The 16,948-nt window shown below is 41.9% G+C and overlaps 1 long non-coding RNA gene across 1 annotated transcript in view; it reads left to right on the top strand.

Annotated features, from left to right (window-relative positions):
- Positions 1 to 16,948, top strand: part of LOC147718823 (uncharacterized) — a 135,844-nt gene that overhangs the window by 36,240 nt on the left and 82,656 nt on the right. Inside the window, exons 2-3 of the long non-coding RNA XR_015310008.1 lie at positions 15,973 to 16,075; positions 16,275 to 16,539. This is a non-coding gene — a long non-coding RNA (uncharacterized LOC147718823). The remainder of the gene's footprint in view (positions 1 to 15,972; positions 16,076 to 16,274; positions 16,540 to 16,948) is intronic.

Genomic DNA, 16,948 nt, shown 5'->3' with positions numbered 1-16,948 from the left:
ACGCTCCTTCATTGCTTTAGGCCCAGATCAATGGTCTTGCAGGGCCCAGGGCTCCATGGGCTCCATTACCCTTGTGGTAAGTGGTCCCCATCAGTGCCCTGGCCACAGTGGGGCCAGTCACAATAATCAGATGGATCGCTTCCTTGTACCAGGTGGCAAGGTCCGCCAAGACTATAACAAATCTGTTGAGCAAGGCTGTTTTGGGATCCAGAGGCCCCACATTGTCGATGCCAACCCACTCAAATGAGGCGCTACAGACAGGGAAAATTTGCAGGAGGGCCTTGCACTTCCTCCCTGTCTTGCCACTTGCTTTTCAGGTAAGACAGGACCTATAGAACACATCTTAGACCTTCCTCATTTGTGGCCAAAAGAAGTGGGTGATCATAAACCAGACCCAGTAGGAAGGCCCTGAACCTTGAACAAATGAGTTGCACCAGGCTCAGGAGCCTTAGCCTCACTATACAGGAGACCACTCTCACTGTAAATCATGTTTTTCTCAGAGGCGACACCAGCTGCCTTAGTCTCATCCTGCTGCTGAATACCCACAAGAGAAGGGCACTTCTTCTGAGCTTTGTAGAACTCCATCCTAGTAGGACCTCCTTCCTGCTACCAGTTGGACAGCTCAGGTTGCCCAGTTCAGTCAAATCCTCCGCAGTAGATTCTGAGTCATCCCCCTCAGGGTCAGCCTCTTCCTGAAATGCGGGAATTTCAGAAACAGGTTCCCCACACCCCTTGCATTTCCTCTTCAGGGCAGGCTCCTAGGCCATTCTTCCAGGCTCCAGGTCCTCTTCGCCACCCTCATGGGCTGCCATCTGCCATGTGTTCAGGCACACCCACTCAGGCAACCCCAACATCTCCAAGAGTCACCAGAGCTCCACCACTTTCCAGGCGGTACACTCCAGATCATTACCAAGCAACACATCCTCAGGCATGGATGTGCTCAGAGCTATCCTCAAAAAATCTGAGACTCCCCACACACACTCAAAGGAAAACATAGCCACCGGTTAGTGGCTGTCAGAGATGTCAGCAGCACCTACTTGGTGGGACACATTAGGGCCTGCCCGCTCTGAAGACACCAGATGATAGCAGATGGTGGTCAAACAAGCAGTAGAAGCCGAAACATGAGTTTTTAAAGATTAAATGGAAAAATAGTGCTTAGAAGCAGATAGCCCACAAATAATTAATCTGTTGTGCTGGACCCGAACAAAGTCAAGAGTTCAGGCCACCCACGATGGAGTGCAGGCCGGCTACAGGACCCATGTGGACCGCCCTGAGCAAAAGTATCTTAATCAGTGTCACCTCACAAGATGCGTTGATTATCCCACACACTTGGGGTATTGCTTGGACTTCTCCATGCAACTGCAGTGATGCTTCAGTTCGATTAAGTGAAGCGCCGGTTCTGAGTGCTGCGGGTTGACATTCAAAGCACTGGATTAATCCAAGTTGGAGGGGCAATGCTCGATCTTCTTCACACAGTGGCGGCGATGTGTTAATTCCAAAGTGACGGTTTTGGGGGCAATGAGGTGGTTCCAAATGTGATGCGCCAGTCTGGCCCCTGCAACAGTGATAATGCATCTATCTCTATCTCGCAACAGGTGATGCATCAGTTCCAATTATTGCAATGGAATCCATGGGCAGGTTCTGGCAGATGCAGCACTTTAAACTCACTTTCAAGGGCCTTGGACTGGATTGGGACCAATTGGAAGAGCATACTTCTGAAGAAGTCCAGGTGCTGAGTTCAATATGAAAGTCTTTGACATCCCTGAGACCCCAGAAATAGGAGAAACGCCAACAAGCCAACAGAGAGTACTTAGGGTTTGAGATGTAGATACACAGGTCCAGTTCTTCTCACTACCAGGCAAGAAGCAGCAGGCAGCAGGCCCACACAGCATATCAGTTCATCAAATTGTCTTTCCCTCCTGGCAGCACAGCAGTCTTTCTTCCGGGTACAAATGTCCTCAGCTTCAGAAGTGTTCTGAATTGGTGGTGTCAGTGGCCCAGTAATAATACCCAGTTGGGCCTTTAAAGTAGGGATACTTTAAAGAAATGCTTTGAAGTGCACAAGACCCAGCCTTTCCTACCCTGGCTCCAGACTCACTTCAGGAGGGTATTCAATCCTTTGTGTGAGACAGGACACAACCGTTTTAGGTGTAGTGTCAGCTCCTCCCTCCCATCATGCATAGAATGTCCCATCAACATGCAGATGGCTACTGAGTCACTCCTACCCTTCCATTGTGTGTGGCTGTCTAGAGGAAATGCAGGGAGCCAGCAGTCACCCACACCAAATGTACCTTCCAGAGACAAGCAGAAGGCACCAAAGGCCAGATGTACTACCCTTTTTTGCCCTCGCAAACAGGAAAGCGGCCTGTTTACGAATGCGAAAAAGGGACTTGGCATGTACAAACGATATTTTGCGAGTCACAGATTAGCCGAATAGTGTTTTCAACTCTCGCTATTAGGATGAGGCGTCCCTTCCTAATAGCGAGACTCACTGCCATGTACTATAGTTTTGTAACCGCATTTGCGGCTGCAAAACACTCAGAGTTTACAACCTGCTTCAAGTAGGTTTTAAACCACTCGCAAATGGTAAGGGGTCCCCAGTAGACCCCTCCTCTTTTGTGAGTATGTGAGAAAATATTTTTTCAGAGCAGGCCGTGGTCCATGAACCACTGCCTGTCCTGCCCTTAAAACATGAAACTGAAAAGTTTCATTTTTCTTTTTTAAGTGCATCCCGTTTTCATTTAAGGAAAACGGGCAGCATTTTAAAAAAAAACTGTTTTATTTAAAAAGCAGTCCCAGACATGGTGGTCTGCTGACCCCAGCAGACCACACATGAATATTAATGAGGCATGCAATTTGTGACCCCATTGGGAATCGCAAACAGTGTCTGAGACACGGTTGTTACATTCACTTTTGTGAGTCGCAAATTGCGAGTCGCAATTTGACACAATTTATGACTCGCAATAATGAATGGTCGTACATCTGGCCCCAAATGGTTTAAGTAAGAAAATGCCAGCTTCCTAAAAGTAGCTTTTTATGACCTTCAATTTAAAAAAAAACTTAACCATCAGTTGTGTTTTAAAATTGTGAGTCCAGGGACATCAAATGTGGATTTACAATCTCTTCCCAATTGCAAATTATACTTTTTTAAAAGGTAATAAGGCAATCCCAATGTTAACATATGGGAAACATAGGCCTTGCAGTGAAAAAAAAATCACTACCAGGACAAGTACAACTTACACGTACATTGCCTACTTTTTAAATACACTGCACCCTGCCCATGAGCTGTCAAGGGCCTACCTTAGGGATAACATATATTTAACAAAAAGTATGGTTTGGGCCTGGCAAGTAGGTTAACTTAAAATCTCACAGTGTACATCTGGCTACTAAAGTCAACCAGGTAAACTTTGTTTATTGAAAATTGACTGTTTTATAGTAAAACTACCAGGAAGTAAGAAAGGAAAGGGAAGGAATCTATTCAGGACGAGAACTCTCACTCGCCATATGGTGACATGCTTCATCATTAGGTTACCTCCTCACACCTGTACTGCAAAGTCCACAGTGTGGGCTACAACTCCCCAAAAGGGAGGAGCGGAGGTATTTTCTCAAAGATGAGCGGTGAGAGAAGGTGAACGAGAATAAGAGTGCAGAGAAATTGTGATCGTGGTGGTGAGTAAACCTATCTCCAGGGGTCCACTTAAACTTTATTGAGTGGCTCCAGGGATAGCATTTAAAAGAGAGGACTGGGGATTAATCAAATATATCCCTCACAGGGTCAACATATTTCTGCCCTTAGTAAATCCCATATAAGAATCCTGGGGCATTCGTAAGGACCTCAAAGGTAGACAGTCACTCTGCAAATAATCGTGTTAGTGAAATAATACAAATATACAGGCCACCGTAGAATCAGATCGGCCAGGTGAGTGACGACACATATTACGATGTGGGGACCGTTGCTCTGAAAATCATAATAAGCAAAGTCATAATCCATTTCCCATAATAATATATATTGATCTCATGCTGGCAGTGTATTACTACATCCAACATGTAACCGTTAGTGTTTAGCATCATTTCGCTTAGTTGTCCATGATCAGTCTTACTTAGTGTTAGGGGCGTATAGTCCGCCGTCCAACCTCTGGGTAGGTCTCATAGTGCCCAACTAAAAGGCAAAATGCATGGCAATAGTGGATAGAACACAATATTCAGGATCTCAAATCACAAACAATGGCAGAATAAAACAGGTACTCAATAGTTACTATCTTTAAAAAGGTAAAACGGGCTATGTAATTGGATTGTAAAAAGGATGTATTATGTTTAGAAGGTTTATCATTGTCTTTGCATATTACTTGTGATGGTCAAGCAAATAATAACTGAGTTTTAAAAATGTATTTTACATAAGTGTGAAAGTTTGCCCAAAAGTATGAGGTACTATGTGAGAGGAGTGCCGCAATCTCTTAAAGGCATGTTTATCGGTAGACCAACTGAGTCATATTCATTCAGGTGTGTTCCAATTCACGATCGGAAACACAGGAGGTACTGGGGCTGGCGGTTAAACTCGGGACAAAAATAAAGACGAGGATTGATCATCATGCCAATCCAGAACTACAAAGCGGAAGTTAAACACAGAATTAAACCCAGTGATTCCATGTACAGGGACTTGCACCCACATCATGTACAATCAGTATGGTAAAAACATGCACAGGTTTTTAATTGATTGAGTTGAAGACACTGGTGTTTGCCTGAAGAAGGCACCTTTGATACTCAGTGTTTATATAACCTAAATCAAAAGCTAAAACAAAACCTACTATAGCAGTGTTTGGGTTTCCTTGCACAAATAAATCTTAAAACGCCTAAAAGAATCTCAAGTGGGGAGTCTTAAAACACCTAAGATTAATGAGATACCAAATTGGTCTCATGAGGGAATAATATCTTTTTTAGATTTATCTGGAATATGGCCTGAGCTGGGAGGCCCCTAGACCCTTTGGTATGCACCAATCCGGAGACACCCAGTGAACTACAACCATAGAAACCTTTGCGTTATTTCGAGTGAAAGTGTTTTTTTATCACCTCTTATAAATAATGATACCCCAGGGTATGTTCTTTATCGTGTTCAATAAATAGCACATATTACAAGGGCATGGAAAATTACATGTGAATTTTGGTGTTTAACTTACTAATTTAGCATGTTATGAAAAACGCCGTACCTTTTCACTAGTTCCCCTGTTAAATTTCTGCAGTGTTGGCCTGCTGAAATATAACAAAGTTTCAGGTATTTATTACGTGATAAATCTAAAAAAAATTAAATACCTTCAAACTTGTATTTCTTGCCCATGCGTAAACTGGAGTTTATATATGGGTCGGAATATTACGACCCACTCGTAATCAGATCCGAAGTGGGGATGGTGTGTTGTGGGTAATGGTCAGTCCTGTGATACTCACAGGTTACTTGTTATTAGTAAGTTAGAAACCTTCTATCAAGGTTAATAGACACACACAATGATATTCACTAGGCAAATATCTTCAAAACATGTATTTACAATACCAAGATCAACGTCCTTTCCTTGTGCATAAAACATGCATAATAGTAACTACAAGAAAAAACTATGGGCAATACCAGTGTTTATCAGGCTAAATAAAAAGAAACATTGCAACATTATAACAGTACTGCAGCATGACAGTGAATTTGCCCTTTAACGTTTCCCTTTATGTCTCCAGCTAAACTGCTTTAGTACCAAAAGGAGCAAGTAAGAATTGTTAGATGGTCTAGGCTCTCACCTGTGTACCTTAATGGAACAGCGAAAATAGCATTCTGCACAGTAGGATCTTCTGTCATTTCCCTTGCCCCTAGAGGTCATGGCATTCTCTCAAAACCAGTAAGGCTGTCTCGATTTCCCAAGGTGATAGCCAGTGTCATGGTCTTTGAAGAAGAATATATTTGCAGCTTCTGCACCCTACCTTGATCTCTCGGCCTTTGTAAGTTCTTCTCTCCCTATCTTTTATTTGCATCAGGTTTATATACTTTTTGGGGCTCTTCTGTTGAATGTTAGTAAAGATAACAACCAACATGTTCCTCTTATTAAATGTTTCAAAGAACAACAATCAACATGACCTTTCACCTCCTTCCTGGCTTTGCGACATATTGTTGACTGTTGAAATGAGAATATGAGCAGTAGCAGGAATCAACAATAATATGAAGTACTGGTGAACACCAGCACAGCTGCACATAGCAAGGAATGGATGAACTATGAAATCATACTAAAGCAAACATAAAACAACATATTTGTGCAATCAAATGAAGATAAATGCAGCATGCATTTATATTTGCAAAATACGCGACCAAATAAAACAAATGCATAAAATGCAATGGACATTTTAAAGCAGAAAAAAACAAATCTGACATCGGGATAGGATCAAGCTAACTCCCCAATTCGATGCCTCATGGATGGAGTTCAATAGAGCAGTGAGGAAGATTGACTAGATTTCTGGAGTTTCCACGTTTGTACTGAGGGCCCTTTGAGCACATCATCAGTAATGCCAGTTGACTTTGCAGGACCAGTCAATGGACTCCCAGAAAAGGTTCAGTAGTTGCAATACAGACAGCTTGAGTGCAAGTACAGCAAGGGGCAGCACATCAAGTGGCGGGTCGATAAGTGGGAGGACACTACAAGAGGCTGACTCAACACCACCCCAACCTACACACTTAACATAGTGCGAATCAGCACTTCACCTTCCAAATATACATACTCGAAGAGGTCACATGCAGACTGACTGCTGAAAGAAGGTCTAGACTAGAGACCTAGAATGTCAGCCCAGTCCAGCCAATGAAGCCCATTCTCCAGCGATGATGCCACGTATTTTGCCAGTATCCTTTCCATAATCCATCCAGACTATCTCAATCGGTGTAGACGATACCCATGCCACGGAGAGAGAGGCAGGATTAACATTCTTGTCCCTTGGTCTCTGCCTGACCTTTGCATGTCACTAGTGTCCCAAAATCTACGATTATCTTTAGGATTCTTGAGAGAAATTACAAACTGTTTGGAATGTCCTAATACTGATTGGAGTAATGGGAATCAATTATTGCACGTCATTATCATTAATTAACCGAAACAGGTTGGTTAAAAAGGCCAACTGACCTCAAGTGACATTGCTAGATAATGTTGCACTACTCATTGATACTGATTAATTATTGAATGCACGGAAGAGGTTTGTCCCACCAAACCTTACTGGATAAAAATCAACAATTGTAAACAAAATCAAGGCGAACCTCCCAATGCTTTCTAGGTCAAGTGAAGCATATATTTACCATCGTTCTGGTTTTGAAAACACTGTTCAAATTGCTCAAGAGGCAGTAGGCGTAGCGTTTGTACAAGAGTTATATGAATTATTTTCTGTGGGTAAATATTGAGTCACTGTTCAAGAAAGAAAACAGAAACTACTGAGTCGAAAATGATTTTTTTACAAATTTACAAATACTGTAGTTTCAACAAAGGTTCGGGGTGATTGAAAGGAAGCGGAACAGCATGGCGGACGTAACAGAATTGAAGGGGTAGGAAGAATTTTCTTTACCTGGTTTCAAATACAGTCTGCTGGGGTATTAGAAATGGGATTACCAGGTAAATTGCATGAACAGCCCAACTTTCACCTATCTCCTCTGCCTCCAATTAAGAACTACAGACCCCGAGGAGTTCACTACTGTGAACATGCTTTGATCCCTGTAGACCAGAAATGGCCCTATTTATGATGTGTCATCATGCCTTCTTGATACTGCTTCCACTCATTCACACTGAAATCCTCTGAGACTGAGTTCACCCATACTGAGAAACATAATTGATGCAGTTGGCATTTCAAACACACATGTTGTTCATCCTAATAGTACCTCTGTATGGAGATATGCTGTGGTCTGATTACATACCAAAACACCTTCCTTTTGAGTCCCACCACCATTTCAAAACCGTTAGCAATTATTTTTTTTATGCAAACCGAGCTGTAATGTGTAATGGTGCCATTTTATATATTCCAACGGAAAATTTAAAAAAATTGGCTTTATTTAATTAAAACTAATGTTATAATAACATTGCCAATGCAAATATTTCTTCTAAAACTATGGCTTATGTGTTAATGCGAGTCTCTTCATGTTTATGGTCTTACAGTGTCAGTGATGTAAGCTGTTTCCTAACTGCTGACCCTGTAAACTTTGGTAGAACCCAATGAAGAAGCACACTCATACCTCAATATCCCATTCGCCCTTATGCACAAGCAGAAATCCGCCCAGGTATTGCTTCTATGTTAAATTATTTTGATCCTCTGTTAGTATCTGTAATCCTCCCATTCAACTCATCAAAATCCTGATAAAGAAACATGTTATTCTAGACTTATAAACCACTAATGCTGTTGTGTTGCCTACGTTTCCCATTGTGTAATACCCAGCTTCGATTCCCTCCTGTTGTCCACTCAAAGTTTCCTAATTTACAGCTACTGATTTATAATCTGCTTTCTTCTCTAGTCCAATATATATTCCTGACAGGCAGTTTCTTTTCACCTTCTAATTTAGCTCCTCTCAAATGATGTTGACTCGCCTTCCGCAAAGGCCTGCAGAGCCACCTTCCACGTTTCACAAGCACTTATGAAAGATTTAGTTACTTTAGTCATCACTTGTGGTTCTTTACCAGTTCAATATGTTGATGACTTGTTGGTAGAGCACGCTTCTGTAGACCAGCACGAAAGTGACTTTGTTCCCACTGTGGGAACAAAGCTTTCAAGGAAAAATTACAGTTCTGTTTACCTCCTGTTCGATACCTAGGTTATAAGGTATTCACAGGAGAGACTCACCTGCCTCTTGATTGCATCCCAGTCAGAGTGCGTTTTCCATTCAGTCTCTTATTCAAGTATGAATCCTTTCTGAAATGGAAAGTTACTAATGTCAAAGTATTATTCCAAGTTATCTTAACATTGTGAAACCATACACGATGTTGGGGAATATTGCTTGCCCAAACCTTTGTCCTTGTCCAAGGACGCATAACAATCCTTTATATAACCTGAAAAATGTGTTGTTGTCTGTGCCTTCTCTAGGTTTCCTTGGTGCAAAACATTTCACACTGTATTATCACAAAATGGAAACCTGCACACTTGAAGTGTTATCCCTGGGTCATAGTGTCAAAAAAAAATGTCTTCTTCTTTTTCTCCTACTGCTGTGGTGGCAGGGTTGACTCGGTGTCTGTATGCTATAGTGGCAGCTACGGATCTTGTTGAAATGTCTGAAAATATTGTTGTATTGTATTTTATTGTATTGCAGTATTTATATAGCACTTACTATCGCTATGTGAATCACTGACGCCTACAGGGGCAGCAAGACAAACTATGTAGGGAGTGTGGTTGGAAAGGCTTTTTCATGTCATGCATGATGATCACCAAGGTGCAGTTCTCGTGTTTTGGGACGCAGTGCTTGGCAGTGTGGTCGATGAAGAGGTGTGACAGAAAGAGGCGCAATTTATATTTTTAAGCAGGATGCCAGCTTTGTGCAGCTCTGAGGGTCAGTTTATGGATATTTTTAGCTGGTTACTACACTGGGTTGTCCAACCTGATAATCTGTTTAAAGGTTTTGGTGGAGAGCACGCGTGGTTGGAGAAAGAAATGTGAGGTGACCTGCAGTGATTGGCTTTGCTGCGAACACCCACATCTGAATGTCATTGTGAGACGTGAAGAAGCAGTTGCAGTGCGTAACTAGTTCGGACCTGCAGTTGTGGACAAAATGAGAGTCCTCCCAGTGGCCAGCAACATGTGGCGGATCTCTTCAGTTATTCCATGCCTTTTCAGATGGTGATGGCTGCTTTATTGGCTGGTACCGTACTGGGTGTTGGGCAAGACCTATAGCATTTATGTCCTATGTAAGTGTAAGAGGATTAAGACATTGTTAGCTGCTGACCTGTGTGTTTTATGTTATCAGTGAGGGCCAAAAGGGGTTTTATACATGAATTGCCATTAATGAATAATACCTAGGCTAACTATAAGTCAGCTCTTATTAGTTTACCTAGATATAGAAAGTAGTGTGCTGTTGCCATGTTCCATATGTGGGTTGTAAACTATAGATTAAACTTAAAGGCATGATTATTTTTTTAGTTACATTTATGGGATGATGTAGTTATCTTGGAAATACCCCGTCTTCTTAAGTGTACATGTTCCTGGAAACTTCAAATCTTAGCTGATAGTGAGTTCCAGGGCTTGTAGACTTGTACTGAGAAAGCAGATACTCCTATGCATTTCTTATGGTAAGGTGGTATGAGGATTTCTGGTGCAAATCTGAAGTGTTGTGTCCTGTTTCTGTTGTATTACTTGAATTTGACCTGTAGGTAGAGATGTTCTTTTCCTTGGGAAGCTCTGTGTACAATGCAATGTGCCTCAAATACTGCCTATCTAGCTATAGGTAGCCAATGAAGGAATTGCAGGACTGGAGAAATGCATTATTGGTTGAAGGCAAATAAGGAGTATTTTGTTCACACTTCGCTATTGCTGTATGTAGTAAACACTATCTTCACTGTTCCTCTCTGGCTAGACAATACTTCTATACTTATGACATCATAGAATGCCAGGGTGTCTCTCTAGTTGATTGTACCTCTCTATTCCCTGTTGTGGCAGTTGGTCACCTGAGGCTGAGCTACCAACAGCGAGCTCCTGGTGGGGTTTTCCTATCTACTTACATTATATAGTAACCTGTCTGTCTAACCTGGAAGGAACCTGAATAAAGGATCTTAACCTATCAAGTGGACTCCTGATCTTCCTTTTACTACAGTTTGGCGACGTTTCTTGAGAAGGATGAACCTCTGCGTGCAGTAAGGATAAAGGACACCTAAGGAACTCAAAGATAAGGAACTAAAGACTTCGTGGACTCTCTAACTCAAATTGAAACCCAAAGGTAATGCCCCAGCCAACCCCACCAGTGTCCGTTCCACCTTCTGGACAGCCTGCAATCTGGGTGCGTGTTACCTGTTGAGCCTGCCACCTGGGCGTTTCTTTTTGTCTTGCCTGCTGTCACCTTGCTTCTGTTGGAAGAGTTAACTCTTCCCTGAGGTCTACGTTGTTTTTTTCTATTTGGCCTCCATTCAGTTTGGGAAGTGTCAAGCGTTGACAGCATCTGGCTATTTAGGTGTGTGGTCGTTTTACAGCTCGAGGAACAAATGCTGTGAACGTTTTCAAGGTCTGTACAAACACGTGTCAATGACTCTGGCTGTGACTGTGCAGTGTGGAGAACTTTTTCAAGCTAGGGCGCATGTTGGCATACCGTATTGCTTAGCGCTTTTATTTCAAAACTGCTTAAACTTCAAATCAGCGCGTGTATTCCTTCAGCCGTTTTCAGCCCTCTGATAATACTTCGCTTCCTGTGTGGAATTTCAGCGCTGCATCGGCATAGCCCTCTGACAACAGTTTGTCTCTTGTGTGACATTTCTCACCTCATTGACGAGTGTTGTCCGTTGCCCGACGGTTGGCTGGGAGCTATCTTCGCGTCTGCTCTGCTTTCTCCATCTGATGACGTCTCTGGAATGCTGGGGGGTATTGGTGAATCTGCATTCTTCGTTCCTGTGACGTCTTCCTTGAAGAGACGTTCCTCACGCTCCTTACGTCTCCTTGTCTGACGTGACGGCCATTTTGTGTTTGTTAGGTTGCCAGGACAACGGTGTGCTCCGTTTCCCGTGTCAGAAGGCTGCTGTTTGTTTCCTTCTCGACGTGTTGAACTCCGCGCTCCTGTCACCCTGCTGTTTTTCTGCATACCGCTCCACAGAGTGACCCGCGTCAGCACGTCTTTTGTCCATCAGCGGAGTTTACTTACAAGAAACTATGTCAGTCAAGCGGAGCATGCTTACGAGCAACAGTGTTTTTGTATCGTCTAAAGCCTATGGTTGTGTTTTTGGATCGTCTCAATTCTTCACCTGTCCTACGATGGTTCCAGTGAAAAGCGGCATTTCTTCTGTGCATGGTCAGGAACCTTTCACTTGCGCGACTTTGGTCAGCTTTTCCCTCGCATCTTCTGCGCTTTCGAGGTCTGTCACCTTCAGATGGAGCTACTTGCAGGAACCCGGGTGAGAGATCGCTCACCGGAGCTAATATCGTTATTTATTTATGTATTGGTGTTGCAGTTATCTCATGAATGCATTTGACCTAACACTGTTTTTTTTTCAGGAATATGGTGTGTTTTTAATATAGCAAATCTGTTGTGCTCATATGAAAACTCTATATTCTACATTAGAGATTTAGTAAGGTGTCTTTAGGTAGTAAATGCTATGAGTTGTCTGTATTCTGAGTTAGGGATGTTATTTGGTGTTTTTTTTTGGGTAGTCCATGCCCGTCCATATCATTTTAATTAGTACCCTGAGGTATTTTTTGTGGGTAGTCCATGCCCGTGTTTTTGGTGTGAGTATTCTATACCATGTACTTGGTGTTTAAAGGTATATCATTTTAATTAGTACCCTGAGGTATTTTTGTGTGGGTAGTCCATGCCCGTGTTTTTGGTGTGAGTATTCTATACCATGTACTTGGTGTTTAAAGGTAGTATTTACTCCACCTCTTGTCCCAGGGCTATAGTCTTTATTCTATGCTGTACTCTCTCATAGGGACGTTGGTGTCTATGGTGGTCTATGTCTTGGTTGGTTGTTCGGGGATGTTGGTGGGTAGTCAACACCCATAGTAGGTTCCATAAGTATTTATGGCTAGTCCATGCCCCTTTTCCCAGAGATTTTGTTGTTTGCTCTGCGGTGTACCCTTTTTCAGGGGAGGTTATGTGTTTTTTTTTGGTAGTCAACGCCCAAATTAGATTTTTAAGTGTTAATGGCTACTCCATGCCTTGTTCCCAGAGATATTTAGTCTGCTCTGCGGTGTACCCTATCCAGGGGAAACTTTGGTTTTTTTTTTGGGTAGTCAATGCCCATGCTGTCCTGCAGTGTAAAGTACCCTTCTCAGGTTCAAAGTCTCCTGTTATTGGTAAAGATTGTGTTTACACTATGTGTTATCTGAGTCTACCTTCTTGTTGCTACTGGCCAGGGCTTCATTTAGGTAAGATTCGAGTTACATTCTTGTCATACATTAAGTGTTGACATTTCTTCATCAAGGGTTGTGTTGAGGGTTGTCTTGGTTTGTCTTACAACCTCGCTCTTTTGTTAAGGAGAGGGGATGTGGTGTATTATGCCATAATTCTGATGTCATAATGCTGAATCTTTGTTCTTTTCTCGAATAACAATATCTCATGGTAAAGTCATCTTTTATTGTACACTACTACTTTTCGTTGTTCTAAAATGTGTACTTCCTTGCTGTTTGAGACATATGAGGTATTGTTACTGTTTTTTCCTTTGTTTTGATATTACTCTATAAAGAGAGAGGATATGTAGTAAACACTATCTTCACTGTTCCTCTCTGGCTAGACAATACTTCTATACTTATGACATCATAGAATGCCAGGGTGTCTCTCTAGTTGATTGTACCTCTCTATTCCCTGTTGTGGCAGTTGGTCACCTGAGGCTGAGCTACCAACAGCGAGCTCCTGGTGGGGTTTTCCTATCTACTTACATTATATAGTAACCTGTCTGTCTAACCTGGAAGGAACCTGAATAAAGGATCTTAACCTATCAAGTGGACTCCTGATCTTCCTTTTACTACACTGTACATAATGCTGTGGTTGCTGTGTTACTGACGACTAACTCATAACACCTGTGGAATAGTGTTTTTTCTGACTCTCCAGTAACCTTGAGAATATGCTAAACCCAGCCTCATTGTTCCCTGCATCTGTACATGGGAGAACCACATTGCTATCTCTTCACACTGTTTTCGCAAATAATCATAGCTTTGATCTCACTGAGGCACATGATGCACAATATGCACCTCTGCCAAAATGTGATTGAAAATTATGTAGTTGTTTCTTGTCTTCGAAATGATGAAGGAAAGCTAGTTCCAGGATATATTATAAATGCACTTCACCTGAAGTAGTTGATGTTTACTGCAAGTACATTCTGTCCAAGTTGCTGAACTAATTGCCTTAACCCATGCTTGCGTATTAACTATTTATAATTGTGTCACCATCATGTGTTGTTTAAAACATGTCTGGAGAGTTGCTTGTCATTTTTGACACCTGTGAATGGGAAGGTGTTAGAACTGGCATTCTTGCCATGATTTCCCTTGACCTTTTGCATTTTGACCTGCTGTTTTTACGGACTTGTTTTTGCTGGCCTTAGGAATGTTAGAACTTTACCACTGCTAACCAGTGTTAAAGTACTTGTGACCTTTACCGTAAGCATGGCAATATTGGTTTTATCCACAATTGGCAAATTGTATTTACTTACAAGTCCCTAGTAAAGTGCACTGCATGTGCCCAAGGCCTGTAAATCAAATGCTACAATGAATTTAGTTAACAGACTTAAAATGCATGCAGCTACCCCGAAGGGTTTCCCGGTGCGGGATAGAGGCAGATAACAGTGACCCCAAGAGTCAGCTACAATTGCCAAATTTTTCCGAAAAGCATGTACGGAGTTGCAATTTCTGAGGGTGGCTGGGAGAGGATTCTACATTTGGATGTAGGGAGGCAAATGAGTGGCCTTTCATGCGGGTTGAAGGGAACCTTGGTGTGGTGAACAGCGAAATGCTAGAGGACCTCAGCAGACATGAAGGCAAATAAGGTGTCACCAGTTCCTGAATGTATAAGGGTGCTAGTTCATGTTTGGCATTAAACATATAACACAATACCTTAAATTCAATGTGTTTAGAGATCTTAAGCCAGTGCAGTTCATGAAGCAGAGGGGAGACTGAGATTCCTTGTAGCCTGCCTTACATCAAACCCTTATAAACGAGGACCCAATAGATTTTCCCAGAATCACAGAATGTTGAGCCGATGCCAAGACTCAAACCTGGTTCCCCAATTCCAAAGTCGGCCGCTCTGGCTGTTATGCCACATCATTTCATCTAGGGCTCTGTCTAGGGTAATTAGTAGTACCCTCCACTCAACCACTTAAAACTGGGTTTCAGACCAGCTCCCTCCTCCACTGAGGCTCGATCTAGGTTAAAGGTATCCTGATATCTAAAGACCCTTTCTTCTAGTTACCCTTATCACTAAACTATAAAGGTGCAGGTCTCCCTCTGTACCATTCACGTTAGTGAAGCTTCTAGACCAGCCTCACCTGCCATTCTTGGATTAAGTTTGGTTACATTCCTCACCCAAACTATCTTGCCTTGTTCAAGAAATTCTCTGTGCTCTGGGAGTAGTTTTCACAACTCAACAAAGGAGAGTCAGCAAAGAAAGGACTACCTGCAGGCAGACAGAAAAAATACAACTTCCTAAAAGTCCCTGTATCTGTATATTTATCAAAGCTCTATCTTCACAACCTAATTGGATTTTTAATAAATATTAAAATAGTGTTTCAATTTACTTTGTAGTTAGTTCTTGGCCAAAGATAAGATAACATAGTTATTTAATTGTATTTTAAATTTCTTCTGGCCTAAGCCATAATCCTATAAAGTGAAAATAATTTTGAGGACTATTCACTTTAGGAACATGCCAACCCTAAATTTGTACATATTTTACTTTTTAACACTAGCCACCCTAACTTGCGATTTGGAAGGCATACTTAGAGGTGACTGACTTAATGTTTAAAGATAAGGTTCCCTCCTGTCAAACGATGATACCAGTTGGCTGGTGGACCACATCCCTCTCTTTTATTCAATTTCTAAATCTACTTTTCTCACTCACATAAGGTAATCACGCAGATCAATGTGTCCATGCTAGCCTGTCAGGTAAGTGTAGGATAGTAGAAAATGGCAAACTTTATACAACAACTAACTCATAGAAATTAGTTTGACAATCCATGCAACATTTTGTAATCATGTTATGGTTGTATGTAATTTACACTAATACATTGTGTATTGTATCTACTTTAATTTGTTTGCTGACTTATTAACAAATCTGAAAAATAATGAAGGTTAAACTTGTTTTTGAAGTTGCTGGATCGAGGAACTTTGTCCATTCCAAACTCAAGGAGCCAGGTTCAGCAGCTGACCTCACAGGGGATACCCGAACTACAGAGATCTCTGGCTAGAGTTGGTGAGCTTGAGTTTGCATTTCACATGTTTGTTTATCACATCACTGCTAATATTTACGCTGCCATTTGTTAGTTTTCACAAACCCCATATCACATGTAACTTAAAATACAGGAGAAAATGTATTCCAATAATATGTAGTGTTGTAGCTCTTACATACTAGTATGTGATGTATTTCAATGGTTGTAACCTTCTTCTTACAGGTACAATGAATTGTTTGATAAAGCCAAACCATCTTCGGAAAGTAGCGGGCAATCTGAGGAGAGACTCTGATCCTCCAAATGTGTGTTACCAGCAATGATCAGCAAGAAGAGGATGGGGGGAAGAAGATGAGCAGGAGCTGACCAAGAAGGAGGGCATGAATAAAGAGGAAAGCTTTATTGGTCCAATGCCTAAAATACATCTGCCCATATTTAACAACAAGTAACAGCGCTGCAAATCACTTTGCTACACTGCACTGCGTTACAGGTAAAGGACAGCAATGTGTCATATTTATAACAATACAGCTCATTCCTGCCTTTTAGCAGTGCTGGTGCTCAATGGGCTGCCTATGGTGCAAGGTTGCCTGCATTGCATGGAGTATTGTTCTTCTGCAGGAAGATACACTTTCCAACACAAAAACAATCCCCTGAGACATTTTTGTGTTTCTATGTGTGCAGAATGCAGCACACATAGGAAGAGGAAGTAAGAAGGAGAACTACAGATATTTCTCCTTGTTACACCTCACCTGGGAAGAAGTAGAATTTTGGCATATTCCGAGGTATACAAGTTATGGTCTGGGAATGCCTCAAAATCAATGGGTGTTACAATGGAATACCTCCCTTAGGCAGATTAACGCAACACAGTGACTTACCCTGCTTTGTGTTACTCTGGATTT

The sequence above is a fragment of the Lissotriton vulgaris genome, chromosome 4_1 (assembly GCF_964263255.1).
Source record: "Lissotriton vulgaris chromosome 4_1, aLisVul1.2, whole genome shotgun sequence".
Lineage (NCBI taxonomy): Eukaryota > Metazoa > Chordata > Amphibia > Caudata > Salamandridae > Lissotriton > Lissotriton vulgaris.
Note: the sequence above shows the minus strand (reverse complement) of the source record. Positions and strands in the feature narration are given on the sequence as shown.